The following is a 21049-nucleotide window of genomic DNA, read 5'->3' on the forward strand; positions in this document are numbered from 1 at the left end:
AGACAGTGCTGCAGAGAGTCAGCCACTCAAACAGCTCTCAGAGTTGAAGAAGTCACCTGGGTTACACAAGTGCAAAAAAAAAAAACCAAACAAAAAGTAGGAAAGGACTCACCAGGTACAAAAGTTTACAGAGCTGGGAAGAAATGGGGATCAAAAGTATGGGGTAAAAAAGTAGTGTTTCAGTTTCCTGCTGTAGAAACCCAGGAATGAATGATGACTTGGGCAAAGCAGGCAGAGCACAGCCAGGCTCTGGCCACGCAGCCTGTGGCAAAGGGATTGAGACACCCAGATTCTGGTGGTCACAGATTCATGGCATGGCTAGGGAGGACAGCCCAGCATCATGGTAGGTCACATCCTCCTTCCTTTTTTCCAGCAACATGGACAGTAAATGCAAGGCTCACCCATCCTTCACTCCCAGCCATAGGACTCGCTCAGCTGAGAGTGCTGCATTCACCACTGACCCTGTCTGCTGCTGCTCCCTCCACCCAGCAAGGAAAACACCTCCCTGTGGGAGCTCCTGGGCAGCTAAGGCTGGTCCATCCCAGCTCCTGAGGTTTTTGTGCAGCCACCAAGAGGAATCGTGGGTCACAATGGCCTGGATATTTCCTGCAGGGAGTCTGAGCTGTGTATCGAAGGTGGAAAGGCTGCACAAGCCTGGAAGACATCAAAACTGAATTCTCCTGTAAATCAACACTTGCTGTTCTACCAACATGTAAAATACAACTGAAAACAGCATGAGAGCTGCTCCTGACAAAAACACCCCAAGCTGTCCACTGAACCATGGCTCCGTGCCGTGCTGGCATGTGCTAAATGCCTGGGGGTGGGACAAAAAGACAAAAAATATAAGTAAACCATAAAAAAAAATCCAATCTCTAAAGTAAATCCCCAAGGAGAAACCTTGTCAGAGACTATGATTTGTATGTGCATCTCTCAGTTTCCCACACCTCTGAGTTTCCCAACTATGAATTTCCTCTTTCTTAATCCAGAAAAAAACAAACAAGAGACTTGAAAGTTCTTTATGAGTGAGCTCCAGGCCATAATATGTGATAATATGAACAAACTCCCCTCGTTTTTCTGGAGTTTAACTCTACACTATCCCAAACACACAGTAGCACTCCTTCCAGCTCCCATCACTGGCTTGAGTTCAGGAATTCAGCTATGAAGAGTGACAATCATTTTGGAAAGAGCTCCTCTTACAAGAACTGCTTCTCAGTCTAGAAAACACCCTTCTTGTTCCTCCTACCAACCCCATCTGGAAGGAGCTGCAGGTATGGAGGGTGAAGTTACAGCTTCAACTTCCAAAATATCAAATAAAATCACATGTCACTGGATGCCATGCAGATCCAAGCATGTCGTTACAAACTCTGCACAAGGAAAAGGCTGTGAAAAGCCTTGATAGCTCTGAAATGGAAAAATTGAGGACTCTCACCACAGAAGAAATGCTTTGGTCCTCTTCTGCATTCAGCACGTGGATCAGAACTCTTCCCATGACAACAGTCCTAAAGAAGAGGGGAAAGTCTCAGTCATCTGCACATCATTCTATTAACCCTCATCTTCATTCCTCTGCAAACGTGAAGGGGTACAAGGCTGTGCTCAGAAATCCAGCTGCTGTTGCTAAATTTGTACTGGTACCCAGTGGGTGCCATAAATAATGTCTGATAGCACCCAGCTGAGTGCAGATGCAGGGCTGGGATTTGCATTACAGTTTTTACCAGTTGTTCCAAAGACTGGTTCACTCACTAGCTGCTGCTTTTGTCTGATAATCACTGCACAGCTCTACCTGTTTAACAGGGATCCTGTTTGGTGTGGATGACAATGCAGAAACCTCCCCACTCAAAGAGCACAAGAGAGGTGTCATATTTATTAATGCTCAGAGAGTGCTTCTGCAGACAATACCCACACTTGCTGTGCAGAAATGTATAACTAATGCATTTCTGGAAAGGATCTCATGAAGCAGAAACCATGAAGCCAAGAACAGATGGGAACCAAACTTTCACTCACTGCTGCATTTTGCAATTAAGAATAATTTCTTTAAAAGAGCTCAAATGAACAAAGAGATTGCAGAAGCAGAAACGCACAGTTTATGGTTGTCCTGGCCTTTAGTTTGGAACATGCAAGAGTTCCCAGAATTGCATTTAGTTTCAGTGATTACCTGCCTTTTTTTTTTAAATAAAAAGTGTGTAATTGTGAGAAAAAAATTACAGCAGAGTTAATGTGGAGTGCTTGGTGAATCTTCTGTGCATCATTAAATATGCTGAAACAAATTCTGGATTACTATTAATTGCAAATGGGGGGAGTTTAGCCACAGCACACCAGTACAGACAGCTCAAGGAGCAGAAGGAAGAAGAGTTTACTACTGGGAAGCAAGGAACTTTTTTCCTCATCCTGTTAGGCTCAATCTAAGAAGAAAAAGTTGAAAGGAACTTCATCACACACAGGATGGGAGGTAAGGGTGGGTGGAGGGGTTGACAGGAAAACAGGGAAATTATTCTGGAGAAATAATGAACAAGAAATAAGCACAGTGGGAGGAGCGAGGGAACCAGTTGTGAGTTTGATGAATCTGTAGAAAGCAGGCAGGCATGGTTTGGTTTGTTTTTTTAACATCTGAGAAATAACTTTTGTGGTTAGATTAGTTCCTCTCCCTCCTTGTGAACTTTTCCTGCTTGTAGAACAAGAAGCAAAATTTTAAAAAAAAGCCTTGATTTTTGCCCTACAGCTGGGCCATGAGCATGATCAATGAGCAGTGGCTCACACAGCTGATGCCCAAGCACAAATTTCAGGGAAGAGATTGCCTTTGCACCAGTCCCTCCCCTGCGTGCTGCTTGAGGAGCACGGAAATACCCTGGCAGAGAAATAAAGAGCATGCCTAGGGCTGGAGCAGGTTGGAAGGATCGTCCTGCTGATGAGAATTAAATCTCAAATTGCCATTTCTGATGGCTTAAGCAAAGAGATGTTGAAGAGTGCTGGTTCTGCTCTCCACAAAAACAACCCCCTGGGCCATAACTGGCTGCCTGGTCTGGGGGTAACCCCGACCTCAGGATAGACCATGTGGCCACTCTGGCTTCTGCACTGGCAGTGCTGAGCTGCTGCTGAAACCACGAGCAGGGGAGGGATAACCAGGAGTGGGAATGCTGGAGAGTGTCACACTGATGGAAAAGCACTGCCTGAGTGAGCAGGAGTCTGCTCCTTATGCAAACCCGGAGAGGAAAAGGCCATTTCAGTACATCTCATATGCACTACAGAGCAATAAAGCTGCCTGGGCTCTAAGAGGAGATAAGAGCTCATCTTCTGGCTTGTTATTGAATGATTGTGGGCTAATAGAGGGAAAATAATGGTAAAGGAATCAAGGAGAATGTAGGTTAAGTAACCAGGTAACACAGCTAATGGAGATAAAAATGATGGAGACTGAAAGGGTTCATTGGCTGGGCTTTTTATATGCTCTTTATTAAAAAGACAAAGATGAAAGGCATGCAGTGCCTTTAACAAACGTGTGGCTGGAGTGAAAGAAACACGAGTTACACAACACCTTCTCTGGAGAGAAGGGACTTCTGTGCAGAGGAACAGCCATGTTTCATCTTCCTGGCCCCTCTGAGGTCCTGCCTGCACCTCTCAGACAGCTCTCTTAGAGGCAACAGAAGCAGGCTCCTGCCTGCTATTAACCCTTTTGAATAGATTAAGACCAGGTGCCTGGCCTTGGGTCTGTAGCTCTTCAGAACGAGGACGCAGAAGTCTGCATTATCCTTTTCTTTATCTCTGGTCTTTAATTCTTCTTCTCACTTTGTCTCTAGGATCTTTTGAAGTTCCTGGGAGCAGGTCTCTGGAGCAACTCTGATCTTTCACAGACTGTGACAAAAACACCTCTTTCCTGACATGGTTCAGAGGTGAATTGGCAGTGCCCTAGTGTAGGGTGCCCTCCACGGCAGACAGTCCTTCATGAGCTCCAGTGTGAGTCCCTCCCACGGGCTGCAGCTCTCCATGACCTCCCGTGGGGTCAGCCCTGCAGGCGCAGCCTGCTCAGCCTGGGTCACCCACAGGACCACAAGTCCTGCCAGCAAAGCTCCTTCAGCCTGGGCTCCTCTCTGCTCAGGGCTGCAGGTCCTGCCAGGAGCCTGCTCCAGCACAGGCTTCCCACAGAGTCACAGCCTCCTTCCAGCATCCACCTGCTCTGCTCTGGGGTTCTCAGGGGCTGTAGGCGGATCTCTGCTCCCCCATGGACCTCCACGGGCTGCAGGGGCACAGCTGCCTCACTACAGGCTGAAGATTGATCTCCTCCCTGTCCTTCTGCACTGACCTTGGGGTTTGCAGAGCTGTTCCTCTCACTTACTCTCACTCCTCTCTCCCAGATGTTGCTGAACAGCAATTTTTTGCCTTTCTTAAGTATGGTATCATATAGGCACAACCACCATCGCTGATGGGCTTGGCCTTGGTCAGTGTCCAGTGGGGGTGAGAAGGGGCAGGTGTGAGAGAAGAGGGATGGACAAGCAAAGGAAGATGAGAGGCTCTGGCTCAATGCAAATGAGGAGAGGAAAAATACCCTTGATATGGAATAGCCATCACAATATGAGGAGAGACAAAATATTAGCTGTTACTGTAATACGTGGATTTGTCTGCTTCCTGCTTTGCATTGATTTTGGATTGTGTGAATCCAGTGACTTTAATATAGTAACTATCGATTTGTAGTGGTGAAAGAGAGTGGAGAATCTGACCACATCTGTTAGAAACAAACAAAGATCCTTTGGGGTTTACAGAAAAGATTTTGCTTCAGCTTAATTATAAACACAACTACAAGTTCCGATCCAGGTTTGGAATGCAGAATTTCATTTCAGGGGCTGGCAAAGGCTGTTCAGCTGCTGGACAGAAGTGTTTTCAGCATCAACGAAACTGGAAAATCATTCCCAAGATGCAGAGGAGTTGTTTCGTAGAATCATAGAATAGTTTCTGCTGGAAGGGACCTTTAAAGTTCCTCTGGTCTGGTCCAACCCCCCTGAAATTAGCAGGGACATCTCCAGTGAGATCAGGTTGCTCAGCATGTTTGTGTGCAGTGTGGCTGCACTTCTGTTCCTTGTGGTTGTGGCAGTGATCAGAAGATGACCTCCAAACAAAGCCCTTGAGCTCTGTTTTGTCCCTCAAACCCACAAAATCAGCGTGAAGCATTCACACCCTGGTAGCTGCAGAGGCTCAACCTCCACTGCCCTGTTCCTGCCCCCTCACTGATCCTGCCTGGACCCATTTCTGCCTCCTCAGTGTCCTCCGTATCTCCAGGGACCCACCAGGAAAGCACCACAGCCATTTCTGCAGGTGAGGGAAGGCAGGTGTGCACCCCAGCCAGGAGCCAGCTAGCTGCACTCTGCTCTGCCCAGCATCTAACATCTACCTTCAGACACTTCATTAACCTCCTCCATCTAATCCCAGCTAAGCGGATTTACCCTGATTCGCTGCCAGTCAATCAGTAATTGGGTTTGTTGACAGCCATAAAGGCAGAAATGCCCATCTCTGTGCTTCAGACACCATGTCTGATCATTCCTTCCTCCTGGATGCTTTTATTTTTGGTTTGTCCTGGTGCAATTTGGAGCTAGCAAAATATTCCCTAGGTAATAAGACCCAGGACTGTCACCATCAGACCCAAGCTGATAAATGCCCCTCAGTCTGCAGGGGAATGTGAGTCATTTGGAGGTTTGATGTTGTGAATCTGTCCTCAGTTGACATCACTTACTAAGCTTCTCAATGCAGCCCACAGCAGCTCTTAGGAAGCCCATTACCTTTCCATGATCCTCGACTCACTCAAAAACGAGTGAGGCTTGTGGAGCCTGGGACCATTACGAGCATCTCTGAGGATCTCCAGCTGGAGCTGAGCTATCCTAAATAGCCAAGATACCCAAACTAATCTCCAGGAAAAGAGCAAGATGACAGTGTGACTCTCGATTTTGGAGAGAAGTCCAAGCAACCAGCAGCTGCCTGGGGGCTGCAGGCATCCCTCATTTAGGGACTGCTCCCGTGGCAAGATGATTCTCCTGTAACTAAGCAGCGTGCACAAGCCAACCGGAGCTATGGAACTGCACTGAACTTTTCATGTGTGAAAAATACAACCTGGCTGTGCCTCCATGCCAATCCCTGCTGTGAGCTGTGCCAGCCCATGATTGGACCTCTCTGGCCCCATCAGGAGCACTGGGCCAAGGAATCGTGGTGGTGGATGCATCATCCTGGCAAAACTGCACTCCCTGTGATGTGACTTCTTTCCCTGGTGAAGGAAGCTTTTCCTGAGCCTGCATAAAACATAGCCCTGTGAATTGTTGTGTGCCCTTTGCAGGTACAATGCTGCACAAACCAGGTGAGGGAGGGTGTTTGGTGCAGCGTAGCCTCAGTGTCAAGCAGCAGGAGGGAGAGTTTTCTGTGTTAGACATGGCTGAGGTAATTTATCACATTGAAAGTGCCACACATACAGGAGCAAATAAGGTGGCTTGTTCAGTCTCCGGTGAAAAGGAGAAGCCACTTCCAAACAAAGCAGCTGTGAAGCTTTTTGGTCTCCAGAAAGCTCAAGGATGGATGTAAATATCAGTGTCAGTGTTTCTGTGGTGCACAGGAACAGCGTTGGGGAGAACACAGAGTTCCTATGAAACAAGATCTCAGGAAAAGCCTGAACACAGAAGCTAAGCTTGAGAATGGTTTGGTCCCTCACAGCAAAGAGGAAATGATGGAACCTGTCTCTCACCTGCCTTCTCAGGTGGATGGTGCAAAACAATTCCACTGCTGGCACACCCTCAAAGCTCAAGCTAATGCTGCAGAACAGACCTTTGTATGGCTGCCCACACGGGCTGATGTGTTTCAGGGACATTCCAGGGGAGATAAATGATTAACAAAGAAGAAAATGGGTTTAATCTCAACATAGGATAGCTGAAATATGCTTTAGTAAGACATTGACTCAGCTACATCCAGGAACACCTCTGTAGGCCCCAAACACTGAGCACTTGTGCTGCTGACCAGGAATTGCCTTCTGTACTGATGCCTGGGAAAACATTAATCCATTTATGTCCCGTGGTGCTGGAGGACTTCTGATTGACTGTGTAAATTAAATCTGGCAGAATAATTCATTAAATAAATCATTTATTTGAAGAATTTCTCTCCCGTTTCATTTGCAGATTGGAGTGTGGAACGAACAGCATCACACTGATTTGACATTATTTCTCAGCTACTTCCAGGCCATAATTGTAGCTCAGTCAGCGGTGCTGACACCTCGTTTCCCATGCTCAATAGCTGTGATGCTGTCAGCAGGGAGCATTTCTGTCTGGTTCCTGACAGTCTCAGCCCCAATGGAAGAGGAATTGAGGTTTCACCCAAGCCAAGGTCGATATGATGCCACAAGGAGCAGAGGAGAGGGATGAGGGTAACAGCACCAGGTTGCCCATTGTCTGTAGGGTAAAGAAACCCTGTGACAACTCTGTACTTTGGAGCAAGCTTTTTCAGGGTCTTGATCGCACTGTGGAAATCCACCCTGGACTTCTGAACCCGAATATGTTGTTCACAGGGAGGACAGCCTGAAAAGCACTCATAAAACCCTCCTCCTGTGTCTGCACAGACCAGATTTGAGTCACTGCCTGGAGAGCTGGGGACTAAAGCCAGTCCCCATCTACTTCCCCTCCTGCCCTGACTCATTTGCAGGTGGAATACCATCCTCCTTTCCTTAATCCCTAGGGAGAGGTGAGCCACTCTCATCATGGCCAAGGAGAAGTTCGGGTTTCCCATGGAAATTGTGGCACATATTCACTTAAACCAACTACTTACAAATATTGTCCTGTTTATTCTTAAATACTCCTGGCTCATGAGCATTCCTGTGAGTTGTCACTGCCTGAAATAGCCATGCAAAAGGTAACACAGCCTTCTTTATAACCATGCCCCTATGTTCAAGTCTTTGACTCTGCAGCATTTTTCTAGGGTTTTTTTCCATCTAGAATTAAGACGGGAAGGGAACAAACCCGGTGGAAATGGGAAAAGAAAACCCATCGCCAAATTCAGGATGTCTCCTGACTGTTGGTCCCTCCTGTTCCTTTGCTCCTTTGTAATAAGACTAAAAAAGGAAATTAAATGTCCACTTAATTAACATTTCTTTAGCCTTTCTATCTGGAAAGGACCATGATTTTTACAATATGGGATACATGTTGAGTAAATCTGCCATCATTTGTGTACCATCTCTTAGGGGTTTTATATCTTGGCGCATCTAAATTGCCCAGAAATAAAGGTCAGGATCCTCTCAGTGCCGTGTTCCCAATGGCTCACAGCAAAATCTTCAGCTCATCAGTGGTTTTAACTTCCTTTGTGCATTTATCATTATATCTTGTTATTTTAACAGAAGAAAAATCCACTTTGAAAACAAGGCTTCAATATTGATAGAACCTCAGGCACAGCTTTGTTGAGCTGGCTTCTGCCTAAGAATATTCAGTGCCTTTTTTCAAGAATTAGCTTGATGGATTTTTTCCTCCCTTGGCTTAGCAGTCCTGAAATCAATGGGATCACAGAAGTGGAAGGCAAAACTTTGAGATAACGCAGAATTTTTGGCACCTTTGTTATGAACACAGACTTGCCAGCCACAAAAGACTCACTCTGAAATTCAAAGCATGTGGGTTTGCTGGCTAGCAGAATATTGGAATATTGACTCTGTTTACTTCTTATACATGAAGATCATCTGCACTGCCAGGATAAAAGCACAGAAGATAGGATGGGAGCTAGTCTCCAGAATTACCCAGATTCTCTTGAAAATCTACTTAGACTCTCTAAGTTTCTATGGGTGGGATGGAGTTTCTATGGGTGGGATGGAATTTTGACTGGTGAGAGCATATGAAAGGTAAAATAGGATTCTGTGTTTTGGAAAAAATCTTAGGTTGAGTGTAGAGCTGAAGGAGTTGAAAGCCCATCCTGACAAAAGCTTCTTGGAATCCAAATACTTTCTATCATCTCACCATGAACTCATTTACTTCTTTTTAAGAACTGGGACATGCTACTGATACATAGCTTTGTCTCAACTCACAAAGTGAACATTCCCCAAAATCTACCTAAGCATTAATCAATCATTCCATGGGACAGACATGTTTTCTAGTAATAATAGTAATTATCTCTAAAAGTTCTTGAAAGTTTGGCTGTTGTTATAAAGTTATAAACAGAAATAGAAGAGAAATTATGTCAAGTTATAAAGTCAGGCTGCTGCTGTGCTTATAGAACCAGCGAAGTTCTGCAAAGATTTTTATTGGTCAGAGCTCCCAAAAAGATTACTTAACTGAGGATATTTTTACAAGACACAGGAAAGGAGAAGGATGGCAGGTGTAGAAATATAAGTCAACCTTTGAAAAGTGGATCAACTGATAATGAATCACTGCTAAATAGCTCACAGCTATTTAGATTTTGTTACTCAAGTAGAGAAATAACTTACACTCTGTCATCCCTGATGGTCTTGGGAAATAAACTACCAATGTATCCATAAATTACCCCCACACTGAGTTATGCAGCAACAGCATAACCATATTTTCCTCCCTCTCAGGCACAAACACACGAATGTGGTCTGACACCTCCATCCTCTCACCCACTAACCTGGTACATATAAACACAGAAAATGGCTGTTCCACAGCACAGTGCTGAGTCAATCTAAAACTTAACCATTACAGAAAATATGTAATAAGCTTTCTTTAATTCAGATGAAGTAAAGGAGTGTTTTCAGGGGAGCTGTAGATGCACCATGACAGGTCTTTGCAATGCAAATCCTCAGTGTGGCTGAAATCTCAGCACAGATCAGATTTATATCCAAAACCAGTTGGTAACACTCCAGGCTCAGGAAAAGTGGGTTGAAGAAAGCCAATCTTTGTTACATCTGAGCCATTCAGTTCCTCAGTCTTTAGGATTCCAAGGGCAAAATAGGAATAAACTTCCTCAACCATCCTCAAACCCAAACCTGCTTCTATACAGGGGACACAGGGAAGATCCCGAAACCTTAAATCCTAAACCCACCCTTCCCTTTCCTCCTTATATTACCTGGTTTTAGTCACTCTGGTCTCTCCAAACAGCACCATCATCCACCCCAGACACCATTCTACCAAGTGCTTTATACATACAAACAGGAATGGGGAAAAGAAATGTCACCTTGGGTAAAAAGACCCCAAACACAGTAACAAAAGCAATTATTAAAAAAAAAAAAAAAACACACACACAAAGAAATTAACATGTGAATAGATAGTGTTAAGACCCACAATATAAAATGTACAGTCCAATCCAGGTCACTTCAAAACAGTAGAACTTTTTTCACTGGTGTGCATTGGATATAAAGGTTCTGTTTCTGCCTTGGTTCTGCTGCCCTGAAGACAGTGGTAACATTTTCATTAACCTTTTGGTGGGAGCTCAGCTGGGCTGCAGCCATTGCTGTAAATCATTTGTCATATAGATGCTAAAAAAAAAAGGAGCCTTTTTTGTGCAAGCCTTTTGGACATCTGAAAACTGTAGTCAATGTTTATAATCTCTGGCAATGGGTGGCAGAGGTAAAACAAACACAAGTCTGAGTTACAGCATAGCATCCACTGTGGCTGCTCCACCACTGGGCTAAGTCCATTCCCAGAAAGAAGGGCAGGAAAGAGAAGTGAAAATGAGGGAACCAGACGGGAACTGTGCAGCCCCTGGAGCTCAGCTCTGCTGGAAAACTGGCCTCAGTTTGTTGTGCAAAGCTTCCTCCTGCTCTCCCATTATTTCCCATTCCATTCCCAGCAACACTCGATTGTGATAATCCATTCTGTGGGGAGAAAAACGAAAAGACATGAATTTTAAGATTACAGCCCTTGTGCCTCGTCTTTGTTTGAAAACTCCTCTAACTGAGTGGCCCTTTGGGCCTGCAGTGCCACAGCTTTGTGCATCTCCTGCCAAAGACAGCTCTGTTTAGGAAGCATCGTGATGTCAGGTTGGGGGATATTGAGCAGAGATTTACACATCTCTGTGAATTTGCACTTTTCTGGACTCGCAGGCACTTTCAGGTGGCTGTGGGAGGAATTTTTTTCAAGTGAGAAGTAAACACAAGGTGTTGGCCTCTCTGGGAGATGGGAAGCAGTTAACTTCGGAGCTAATTACGGGGAGGCTGAGGGATGCTGACAGATGTATTGTCCTGGCGAAGGGCTCGCCACTGGTTCTGCCATGAGACAGGGAGCAAAGCCTCTCTCCTCCTCTCAGCAGGCCCATGGCACCAGGGAGGAAGAAGACAAGGATGTCAGGACTTCTAATTATACACCAGGAACCTGCAAAATCGGAACAATAGAAGTGTTAGTTAAAAATAATGCCCCGAGGTGCTGAAGTGGAGCAGCAGGAGAAGGAAGATCACAGGGGTGGGAGTGAGGGGCTGGAGAGGAGATCTCCTGCTCGTCCTCTTGTAATGGGGTCTGGAGGGGCTTCTTTCCAGGGATGTACAAAACACATGTACAGTTATATACCTACCAAAACCCTGCCTCCAGTGTAATTTGAGGTGTGTTTCCAAAAGCCATTTTAAACCCAGTTTAAAGCTGCTTCTGCTGAAAACATTGCCAGTATGATCTGTCAGTCAGTCATCCTCCAGCCTGGAGAAAAGCTGCTTTCCTGTAAAAAATGGAATGGACATTTACTGGTTCACCTCAGGTTTGGAAGATTTTTGGTCACTTCCCAGCTGTGCCACAGACAGGCCAAGGGAAGACAGCTCTTGAATTAAATTTTATTGCAGATTCACTTGAACTCTTCTGCATAAAAAGGAACTTGTGTATATTTTTTGTCTGAAAATCATCTGGTATGTTAATGAGAGTCACTTACACCAGCTTGGAGGGATGTTTACTGAAAATCTACCTCCATCCTCCCTAAGGGAGGTGCAGCTATGGCAGGTAATAATATGCATCTTGTCCCTGGAGCGTGACTGATGGGCATTTTAATACCAGATGGAATGTCCACCAGGATCCAGCTGTGGCTGCTGCATGACTGGGCTGTGCCAGTGCCCTGTACAGCCAGAGCTGGGGCAGAAACTGCCCTGTGCAGGGATGCTCTGAGGAGCTGGGGGACAGCAGATAGAGCTGCATTTTGTGGATTCGCTCCTTCATCTGCAGAGTCAAATTTTCATTGATCTGGTGGCCTGTAAGGTGCACTCCCTGCAAATTTTTGGATATTAATTGGACAAGGAGAGCTGCTGTGCAAAGGGATGACCCAACCTCCAGACTCATTCCCACGTCTGGTTCAATGTGCTGAAAGCAGCTGACAGCTGTGGACAGAGGAACTCTAAACCTACCAAAATGGTAGCCTGAGGTGGGACCCCCTTTCCAGGCCATTGTCCATCTCTCAAGCAGTACTGGGTCCATCTCACCATCTCTGAGCACACTGGACACCTCCCCTCACTATCACCACTTCCAGAGAGCTGATGGTGAGGAAAAGTATCAGCTGGAGTTCTGAACCCACTCTAGACCTGCCCAAACTAGACAATTTTACAAACCTGCGGGGCCATTGCTTTCTGCCTGGCATGGGATCACCTTGCAAACTGGTGGCATCACAAAGGCTAAAATTTGCTGACCTGCCCATAGGAAAAACACTCTTATTAGAGCAGCACATCCCAAAATGAAAAAGGGCTGCTATCATATATCTGGCCCCTGATTTTTTATGTGTCCACAGCTCCTAGCCAAAATAATGTATTAGGAGGTAAAACACCTCCATACATTTCTCACAGGCACTTAGGAAAAGAACACAATTATAGGGAGGACCGCAAGGAATTCCTCTCTCAGCCAGGGAATTCTATTATCTCTCCTCATGCTCTAGCATTGCTTGTCAATCTTAAACCAAATAAATATGAGAAATGGGAAGAGAAAACCCCTCAGAAGCAGTCAGTGGCCTCAGACAGCACAGCTCTGCCTTGACCCTGCAGCTCGTGGCACCTTTCACCTTTGCAGCAGGGTGCCCGCTGTCCCCATGGAGACACCAGCACAACTCACCTTCTCTGATGGATGTTGGGCGTTTTGAAGAGGAGATAATAAAGAATTTCAATTTTTTTTTTCCTGAGGGATTTCACACATTTTAGTGTCTTCCAAGGATGCAGCTCAAAGTGTGCAGACAAACCAATCTGCCATCCCCTGAAGAAATGATGCATCATCAGTTAGTGAAGCTCTCATCATCTTTGGTTGGACTTTATCAGCCTGTTTATAGTCAGCACTTGAAGGATCACAGAATTTGCCCCATGCGTTTCCAGAGGCAACTTTGAAAAGGCCAGCTGGCAAGGGAGGAGAAGAGAGAAAGATTTTGTTTTAGTATGAGCCCTTGGAGAGTGGGATCTCCTGGAAAAAGAAAATACCAACCTGGAACAGTAAGTGCTGCCTTCAGTACTTTTTTGCTGTGAAGTGACCCCAAATACCTTGATTATGGCTTGTGCCTATTACTTTACAGAGGTGCACTGACAAGCATTAGCTGGATAACTGTACAGAACTGAAAAACTGTGCAAAACCTGAAAAACATTTCCAAGTACAACCTGAAATGCCAAGAGAGGACAATAATGGGCTCTGTGTGTCTCTGGAAGAGCAAGCAAATGGCAAGGGCAACACTGAAGGGCAATGTGTGCCTGGAGGCAAAGCAGCCTTCCCCTTTGGATGGCTTTAGGGACAGCTGCCAGGATTTTACATTGTGGATCCATTTTCAGGGCAGTGGGATAAATTCTGTGCTCTCTTGAGGACTTTCCGAGCCCAATGATCCCCACCTTGGTATCACATACCTCGAGTTACTCTGTTTCTGTGCTTTCCAGGGAGGGATCACTCTTCCCTGCAGCAGAAAGGCTTTGAGGATGCAAAATCAAGACCATTTTCAATAGACTCAGTCACAACTTCACAACTTGAGAGTTACTGATACCATTGCTTAAGTGATGTGCATCTCTCACAGGACTTTTGCTACTTAGGGTCATTTGTTTCCCAACTCTGCATGCACACTGCATCCACACACAGGCAAGAGTAATTTTCAGGATGCACCAAGCTTCAGGAAAATGAGATACAGCCCAAGCTCATGCTCTGACCATGTAGCAGAAGGACTTGCTCCAGCAAACTCAGAGTTGCAGGGTGAAACAGGGCCTTGGAATAAAATTGTCATTTTATGCAGGGAAGGACAGGGGATGAGAAATCACAATAGAAATTGTCTATTCTAATGAGAAAAGGGTTGTATGCTGATGAGCAAGGAAAGGCATTTCAAAGGAAGGAAAACAATACCTTGTGCAAATTGCATGAGGCTGCTGTTTGCTTAGAGGGAGCAGAGGCCAAGGCCTGACAGTTTCATCAGAGAAATTGGTTAGGAAATGATCAAGGGAACATAATTCATTGTTCAAATGTCAAGCTGCTCATATCTAGAGAGGAGAGTGTGCATTTATCATCACCAGTAGTACACACCCCAAAAGAATGTAAGAGAAACCGAAAAATCCATCGTAGATCTGGCATGACTCGGATACCCCTGGTGCTCTGGCTGAAGATGACCAGGAGAGGAAGATTCATACTACATTTCCTTGGAAAGTGGTGTGATGGACAAATACAGAGCGTGTTATAAGCCTGACAGAAGAGAAAACAAAGCTTTTCCCAGCCATTGGGCTGGGCATGATCTCAGCAGAGCAATGAGAAAGAGATGCATCTGTAGTAACTGGAGATATTGAATTGGGTCAGCCACGAGCAGACAGGAGGATTCAATCTAAGGGGTCAGAGGAATACTGCTAAAGTAGTTTATTTTGCAGGCAGCAATAGATTAAGACAGATTTGCAGGGAAAAAATTCTCCTGAAAGCATCTTTAAAAGAATAAGTACCAGTTTTTAGGTAGAAAACAAACAGCTGAGGGAATAGTGAGAGAATATGTGCTGGGTCAAAAATAAACAGGTTTGTTGTGATGTATCTAGAGGAAAGTGGAAGAGGAGGGGAATTGCTGCAGGGGAACTGCACACAAGGTCTGTTGGAACAATTTTGGGTAAGAAAAGTCTTCTTGCATGGCATGCCTCTTGGTTCAAGCCTCTTGTTGTTTTTGTATTATTGTCTAAAGGCCACATGTTGATCACAGGAATCTTGTTCACAAGCACAGAACTAGAGTGTCAGAGGTGAGGTACACATCTTAGAGTTCAAGGCTTTTAATTTTGCCTTTGGATCAGTGTAAGTGGTGAACAGACCCATCTATGTCCTGCTTTATCAGACCTGCCACACCCAGACTAAACTGCTTTGAATATTTATGAATTGAACCTTAGGAAGTCAATCCAGGACCATAACTAGGATGACAAATTCAGACTAGATATGAGTTAACTGGAAAATTGCAAAAGCACTCTGTGTCAGGCCACTTGGTGTCCAAGCAATGAAATGGCACATGAAAGCCTCTGGAAATTAATGTAAAGTGATGTACATGGAAAATAATCCTAATTTTGCTTGTATAATGATGGGCTATGAGCTATTATCAACCAGGAGCCAAATCTTGGGTTTATAATATGAGGTTATGTGAAAATATCAGCTTTATGCATTGATAAGGAATTGTCAGAAAAGGAGCAAAGAACACAAACAGGCTATGCTAGCACATCAAAGACAGATCTGATCCTCTGGCCCAGAGGATGTGAAAATTAGCATCACATCAATTTAATATTGTAGAAATTGAAGAACTAAAGAAAAGTGATGGGATGATCAAATATGTAGTAAGGTTCCTGTAGAAAAATGTTCTTATTAGACAAGGACTCTTCAGTCAGGGAGAGAAACAACTGAGAGGGTCTATGAGGGTCATCTCAAAAATAATCAGAAGTATTCATGAAGGTCATTATCTCTGGTCCAGCAGTTCCGTGGGGCACAAGTAGCTGGAGTCTAGGACAGCATCCTGGGGAAGCCTTACTGCAGCTCCTGAGGTGTTCACTACTGGCCTCTGTTGGAGGTAAATTTCTGGGCTGGGAGGTCTAATCTGACTTAGCTTCCCTTACATTTTTAGGATCCTTAGGCCATGAATAGATATTTTAATCTCACACAACATCATGCAGCATTAGCACTTACCTGCCCTACTCTCTTCTGCAGAAACCACATGGTTCCTCTCCCTCCTGCTTGTTATGATCAACAGACTGAAGGACTCCCAAATACTCTGACTTTTATATCGCTTCCAGGCAGAGGGTGCTGCCCTGGGTGTCATAGTGCAAACAAACTCCAGCAAATGCACGTGGCACAGCAGATTCCTCTCTCCTTGCTCCTTCTCATGTGCCACCCCCCAGCTTTCTCAAGAAGGTTCATCCACACTGGGAAACACTGAAATTCCAAACCCACCTGGATGTGCTCCTGTGTCACCTGCTCCAGGTGACCCTGCCTTGGCAGGAGTGATGGGGTGGATGATCTCCAAAGGTCCCTTCCGACCTCAAAACTTCTGCAGTTCTGTGATTCTGCGGCACAGCTCAGCCAATTCTGTAATATAGACACAAACATGGTACAGAACGATTGGCTGGACCCAAACAGCTCAGCACTGGTTTTGTTTGACCCAGAGGCTACAAAAATGAGAGCTCTGCTTGCTGATGGTAATTCTGTTTGTATCCTGTAAAGCAAGGCACAGAGAGAACTGGAGCTCACAGTTCAGCCCGCTGTGAAAAGGCAGCAACTCTCCTCCTGCTACTCTCAGAATGTACTTGCCTGTTCTACACACTGCTCTGATCAGCCTTTTATTCATGCATGCAAATATTCAGTCATCTTTTGGCTCTTCAAGCTTCCAGGTCAATGGGGAAAAAAGTCAGTAAGTCAACAAATTAATTTAATTTATGTGCCCTGCAGACGAGGAATAGAGGAGTGCAGGAGGTTCTGAGCAGGAATGAAGATTCAGAGAGGAAAATGACAGCAAAGCATTTGAGATGTACACAGTTTTGTACTTATGGCCATCCAAGATACCATGAGGTAGGTAAGTTCTGGGTAGGAACTGTGTCAGCTGGGGAAAGCTGCTCCATGCAGCTGCATGGGGGCAGATAATATGGTAACACAAGTCACATCAGAAAGCATTTCATACATAAAACCCAGGACACCGCCACCTCCTTTGCCTCTCACAGGCATTTCCTGCAATGCCCTCAGTGCCCTGCCTGACCTCCCTGGAAGGGCACAGGACTCCTGTAGGACCTGTGCTCTCTCTGCCATTGCTGGCCTTGAACACTTCCAGGGATGGGGATGCTCAGTCAGGCTGGAAGGACTCTGCAAACCTGTGCCTTTGGGTTCAAAGCAAACTTAATTAGTGGCCTGTTTACTCAAAAGAGGATGATGTGCCCAAGTGGTCCTGCCTTCAACTGTAAACAAAGAATTATTAAAAGGTTCTCAAGGATTTGAGATAGTAATTAAAAGAAGATGAGTGATTGTCACAAGCTGCAGCCCGGCTGCTTTGCAAATGTGTGTGGTGAAGCTCCTTGGCTGGGATCTGGTTGTGATTGCAAATTATCATCTCTAAGGCTAAAGATATAACAGGATTCCCACACACCCCTCTCTGAGGCAGCTGCATGTTTCCATGCACAGGGAATGGAGCTGCTACGTGACAGACACTGCACTTGCAGCCATGTGGAGGGGACAGCAGCAAACTGTAAACAGTGTCTGGACAAAGAGTCAAAAAAAGGTGTAGAAGGACCTGTCAAACCAAACATGGCAGGATTGGACTGCCTTTCCCATGTCCTTTCTGCACATCCCACTGGTGAAATGCAGAATTCCCCACTGAGGGAATGGATATAAAGTTTTTTTAGGGAGGAAAGAGCTGCAGGGAGCAGCCAGGTATGTGCAGTTCCAGAAGCTGTTCATTGACAACAGCCAAGTTAACAAGAAAGTCCATTTTTAAAACACTGGAAAAGTCCTCTGCTCTTTCTTAAATGGAATCTGTTGTGTCTTTAGTCAGCTCACTGCAAGCTAATCCCTCGGCTCATTTGTAAAGAAAATAGTGATATAAATGGATAAAGCTCTCAAGATAGCTGCTAACAATCATGTTCCAAACCAATTTTCTGCTTCACTAATACTTTGAAGCTAATCAGCATTTTTCTAAATGATCTCTGCATACTACTTGATTTTTTTGCCCCCAATATATTTACTTGGAAACATTTACGCTGGTCACACATCTTGTCACTTACTTGTACTTACCAATTCAAATAACGTTTTATAGAAATAATTTCATGAGTTGTAGCTCCCAAAGATGAGTGACCTTCTCCCAGACCAGGGGTTTCCCTGACATCCAAAGCTGTGTGTGAGGTGAAGGCTGGAGGCAGGGTGGAAGATGAGTGCCAGGTTGGATGCTGCTGCAGCAGGTGGAAGAGGGCAGCACTTGACCAAGAGCTGAGCAGGTGGAGCTTCACCAAGACCCTGGTATTGCAGACAAACTGAGGGGCTTGAGCTGGTTTTGCCTGGAATCCAGACTGAGATCTGCACGTGGCTCTGAAAAGATACACAGGTGATGTTCCTGCCTTTCGGGGCAGATCAGGAATGGGGTGTCAGAAACTGGGAGATACTATTAAATTTCACCAAGACTTAAACTTGCTGTTGCATTGCTCTCGCCAGCCATTTGATAAAAGTTGGTACTAAATTCAGCACCTCCTGGTTTTCTGATGATGAGCCATACTTAAGGAGGAAAATACACCATTGATAATGGTTCAGCTGGTTCTTCCTTGGCTTCACAATCATAAATAGCACCCAGTCTTGACTGTAACTCTTCATTTCCTAGACTTTTTCCATAAGCTTTTCTACCAGCACTTCATTTTGGCATGAAGCTTCTTTTGAGTCCCAAGTAAAGGTGCTCCCCACAATACATTAAGGTGAACATTGACAAAAAACTATTCCAGTTTTTCTCCCATGGCCTCGTCCAAGTTCTTCTATATCTCAGTCTTCTATGGGCTTTACCACTTCTGGGCAAGCCTCCTATCCTGGAGTATTTTTTTAAATGTTATCATGTATTGTTATTTTGATGCGTTTTGCAAGCTGTTCACCAAACTCTCTTTAGCCTTCTTTCATTTTTAAATAAGCAGAGTTTCAGCTGACCACCACGTGGGGACAGCTGAGGCTTCCAGGTCCTTGTAGGATGCCCAGCATAAGTCATCTCTAAACATGCACCTACCACTGCTTCCAAAATGGTCTCGGATCTCAGGAGAGCAAGACTGAGCCATAAAGACTACAGAAATAGTAGATGGTTTCTGGAAAAAACCAAAGAACAGAGACAGTTAAAGCTAAGGGTCCTCTGCTTTTTTTCTGAGATGTTGATCATTTTTAGCTGAATTTCGGTTTGAACAATTTAATTTTTTTTCATACCTCCATGTGAAACAAAATATTTAACCTATTTCTGCATTCAGCACAGGACTATTGCTTATCTGGGGTTTTTCTGAAGGCAATGACTCCATTAAACAGCACCTTTTGCTACTAAATTTTATTGAAATAGGTTCAATAGTTATTGAAAAGGGTCAGGGAAATTACTGCTGACTACCTCTTAAGAACCTTGCAAGGAGGAAAATCATGGGGGCTATGATAATTCCATAGGAATCATACAGGAATCGGTTAAAAAACCCCATAATGGGCTAGATGCGGAAATAATATTGAAATTTGCAGTTAACTCCATTTAAGAAAAGTATTTGTGAATATAACTGAAGCATTTGCTATTTAAATCTTCCCATGGACAGTAGAACTCCTATTTTTCACATAATTTCTTCAACATCATTATTTCCTCTTTTTTTCAGCTTAAATTCTATTCTTATCTGAATGAGATGCACTCCCACAAACTGAAATCAATGAAAGCCTGTACAACCCCTTGCAAATGACATCCATCAAAAGGTTCTTCCCACTGTGTTCACTTCAAGAATATCCTTCCCAAGGATTTCTGTGACACCACAGAAGACTCACAAGTTCTATGAGCCACAAAAATAACTGATTTAATTTATGCTTTAAACTTATTTTCAGTATTTCTCTGCATGTTTAATTCACTGGAGCAGAGAAGTATCAAGTAGATGTATAAGAACAAGTGAAACCACTGGCCACTCTTATTTATGGTTACAGCCCAAGAGAGTTAAACATTGGATTTTCTCCTGTATAAAAAAAAGTTGTCACTTCTGATTTTTTTTTTTTTATTCATAAAGCAGATGAATTTTCAAAATTTCCATCTAGATAGACAATATTAGGCAAAATTAAGTTAAAACAAACAAACAATAGCAACAAAAAAACCGCCCATGGAATGCCAGATCATTTTTACCACTATGAAGCGAAGAAACAGCTTTGACCTGAGGACTCCCCAGACTGCCCTGTGAAACACTGAGCTTAGAAGTGCTGTGTGCCCCACTTTGCAGAGACAATAAAGAGCCTTCCTACATCAGGAAGCTTTTTCACCCAGAGTCATGGCAACCTTGTCTTCAGATCAGTTTAGTAAACTAATCTATCTCGAAAGCATTTGGTACTGCTCTGCTGGGAATGCTGTGGGAGCATTACAGTGCTGATAATTAGAAGCTTCCAATTAATTTGCAGGTTAAAATGTACTTGTGGTCATTTGATACCCATTTGTTCTGCTGCCAAGATTGCCTGTAACTGAGAGCTGGGCACCCTGTGAGCCCCAGGATGCCAGGGCACAGCTCTGCTGCTGTTTTTCTCAGCTGCATTTCAGCCAAAGCCCATCAAAATCGACATGTGCCATAGAAACTGCCTTGCTAGCTCCAGCTGCAAACATCTGCTGATCCACCACTAATGCAAACCAAAGGGCTTCACATTTGGGAAATTTTCAGGCAGGTTCAGCTGAGCAAACACACAGAGGGAATTCAGTTGTCTAGATGCGAGCATCTGCTGCCGTTTCAAGCTCCTGTGAGGTCTGGATGGTGCAGGCAGACATGGAACAGGATCTGAAAGTGTCTCACCACTCTCTGGAGGCCAGGCAGGGCGTGTTAGGGCACCCCAAACCTTTAGACAACTCTGTGAGAAACCTGAATCCCAGCTGGTTGTTCAGGACAGTGTGAGCTGGAGAGCTCTCCAGGATCTGTTGATTCAGTTTCCTATCATGAGATCTCAGCCATGGTGCTCACAAAGGAATACAGACATGCAGACACCTTTTGACCTGAATCCCACATGAT

At 44.6% G+C, this 21049-nt stretch overlaps 1 long non-coding RNA gene across 2 annotated transcripts; it reads right to left on the minus strand.

Annotated features, from left to right (window-relative positions):
* Positions 1–9192: 9192 nt before the first annotated feature.
* LOC104686434 lies at positions 9193–19194 on the minus strand. Of its 2 annotated transcripts, none has more exons than XR_751344.4 (5): positions 18096–19194; positions 16269–16403; positions 12960–13234; positions 11451–11592; positions 9193–11258 (listed from the first exon to the last, which is right to left on the minus strand). It is a non-coding gene; the product is annotated as an uncharacterized LOC104686434 (long non-coding RNA). The 2 variants fall into 2 exon arrangements; XR_751345.4 differs by having other exon boundaries at positions 9194–11258; positions 11455–11592.
* Between the last annotated feature and the right edge of the window lie 1855 nt (positions 19195–21049).

Source organism: Corvus cornix, chromosome 2 (genome assembly GCF_000738735.6).
Source record: "Corvus cornix cornix isolate S_Up_H32 chromosome 2, ASM73873v5, whole genome shotgun sequence".
Taxonomy (NCBI): Eukaryota; Metazoa; Chordata; class Aves; order Passeriformes; family Corvidae; genus Corvus; species Corvus cornix.